The sequence below is a fragment of the Cornus florida genome, unplaced genomic scaffold, assembly GCF_030987335.1.
Source record: "Cornus florida cultivar Cherokee Brave unplaced genomic scaffold, ASM3098733v1 CherokeeBrave_3.0.0_Hap2_scaffold_152, whole genome shotgun sequence".
Taxonomy (NCBI): domain Eukaryota; kingdom Viridiplantae; phylum Streptophyta; class Magnoliopsida; order Cornales; family Cornaceae; genus Cornus; species Cornus florida.
Window position 1 is genome coordinate 50,001 of NW_026775641.1, and position 2,500 is coordinate 52,500.

The window sequence follows — 2,500 nt, forward strand, 5'->3', positions numbered from 1 at the left end:
TTTTACCCATTATGACTCCTCGCCCGCACGCTCGTGCACCCCGACGTGCACGTGGGCATGGTATGCTAAAATTGAAGTTTGGAGTTTGGGTTTGAAAATTTTATGGGAGCTTCCTAGAAGCCTAAGAAATGCTTTGCTCGAGACGGATTTCGATTTGGAGGTCCCCCGAGTTAAGTTTGCCCTTTATGACTCCTCGCCCGCATGCTCGTGCACACCGGCGTGCACGTGGGCATCGTATGCTAAAAAATGAAGTTTGGAGTTTGGGTTCAGAAATCTTATGGGAGCTTCCTAGAAGCCTAAGAAATGCTTTGCTCGAGACGGATTTCGATTTAGATTTCCGCCGTGTTAATTTTGCCAATTACGGCTCCTCGCGCGCACGCTCAAGCACCCCGACGTGCACACCGGCGCGCACGTGGGCATCGTATGCTAAAAAATGAAGTTTGGAGTTTGGGTTTGAAAATTTTACGGGAACTTCCTAGAAGCCTAAGAAATGCTTTGCTCGAGACGGATTTCGATTTGGAGGTCCCCCGAGTTAATTTTGCCCATTACGACTCCTCGCCCGCACGCTCGTGCACCCCGCGTGCACGTGGGCATCGTATGCTAAAAAATGAAGTTTGGAGTTTGGGTTCGGAAATTTTATGGGAGCTTCCTAGAAGCCTAAGAAATGCTTTGCTCGAGACGGATTTTGATTTGGAGATCCCACGAGTTAGTTTTTGCCCATTATGACTCCTCGCCCGCACGCTCAAGCACCCCGGCGTGCACGTGGGCATCGTATGCTAAAAAATGAAGTTTGGAGTTTGGGTTCGGAAATTTTATGGAGCTTCCTAGAAGCCTAAGAAGTGTTTTGCTCGAGACGGATTTCGATTTGGAGGTCCCCCGAGTTAGTTTTGCCCATTATGACTCCTCCCCCGCACGCTCAAGCACCCCCGCGTGCACGGGGGCATTGTATGCTAAAAAATGAAGTTTGGAGTTTGGGTTTGGAAATTTTATGGGAGCTTCCTAGAAGCCTAAGAAGTGCTTTGCTCGAGACGGATTTCGATTTGGAGGTCCCCCGAGTTAATTTTGCCCATTATGACTCCTCGCCCGCACGCTTAAGCACCCCCGCGTGCACGTGGGCATTGTGTGCTAAAAAATGAAGTTTGGAGTTTGGGTTTGTAAATTTGATGGGAGCTTCCTAGAAGCCTAAGAAGTGCTTTGCTCGAGACGGATTTCGATTTGAAGGTCCCCCGTGTTAATTTTGCCCATTACGGCTCCTCGCCCGCACGCTCAAGCACCCCGGCGTGCACGTGGGCATTGTATGCTAAAAAATAAAGTTTGGAGTTTGGGTTTGGAAGTTTTATGGGAGCTTCCTAGAAGCTTAAGAAGTGTTTTGCTCGAGACGGATTTCGATTTGGAGGTCCCCCGAGTCAATGTTGCCCATTATGGCTCCTCTCCCGCATGCTCAAGCACCCCTGCGTGCACGTGGGCATTGTATGCTAAAAAATAAAGTTTGGAGTTTGGGTTTGGAAGTTTTATGGGAGCTTCCTAGAAGCTTAAGAAGTGTTTTGCTCGAGACGGATTTCGATTTGGAGGTCCCCCGAGTCAATGTTGCCCATTATGGCTCCTCGCCCGCACGCTCAAGCACCCCGGCGTGCACGTGGGCATTGTATGCTAAAAAATAAAGTTTGGAGTTTGGGTTTGGAAGTTTTATGGGAGCTTCCTAGAAGCTTAAGAAGTGTTTTGCTCGAGACGGATTTCGATTTGGAGGTCCCCCGAGTCAATGTTGCCCATTATGGCTCCTCTCCCGCATGCTCAAGCACCCCTGCGTGCACACCGGCGTGCACGTGGGCATTGTAGGCTAAAAAATGAAGTTTGGAGTTTGGGTTTGGAAATTTTATGGGAGCTTCCTTGAAGCCTAAGAAGTGTTTTGCTCGAAACGGAATTCGATTTGGAGGTCCCCCGAGTCAATTTTGCCCATTACGACTCCTCGCTCGCATGCAATATCTACTCCTGTCAGAGCTGTGGTTTTACTTAAGACTACTATAGGGGGGGGGGGAGTTCTCAGCACCAAGAGCTGCAAGTAAGGCCATTGCTTGCTTTGCAGTCTCGATTGCTCTACTAGTGAATAGTAGATGTCTTGGTTAGCTTGGAACGAAAAAAAAAATTTTTTGGGGAAAAAAAAAAAAAAAAAGTTTTTGTGAAAAAAAATTTTTCGAAAAAAAAAAAAAAAAAAAAAAATTTTTTGGATGCCTCGGTCTTCTATTTGTTTTGCTTGGGTAGATTAGGAAAAAAAAAAAAAAAATTTTTTTGTTGGATGCCTCGGTCTTCATATTCTTTCTCGGCTATTTCGAAAAAAAAAAAAAAAAAATTCCGGGGAAAGAGAAAAAAAAATTATTTTTTGTTGGTTGCCTCGGTCTTCATGTTCTTTCTCTGGTATATGGGAAAGAAAAAAAAAAAAAAAAAATTTTGGATGCCTCGGTCTTCTTGTTCTCGGTTGGATTTATCGAAAAAAAAAAAAAAA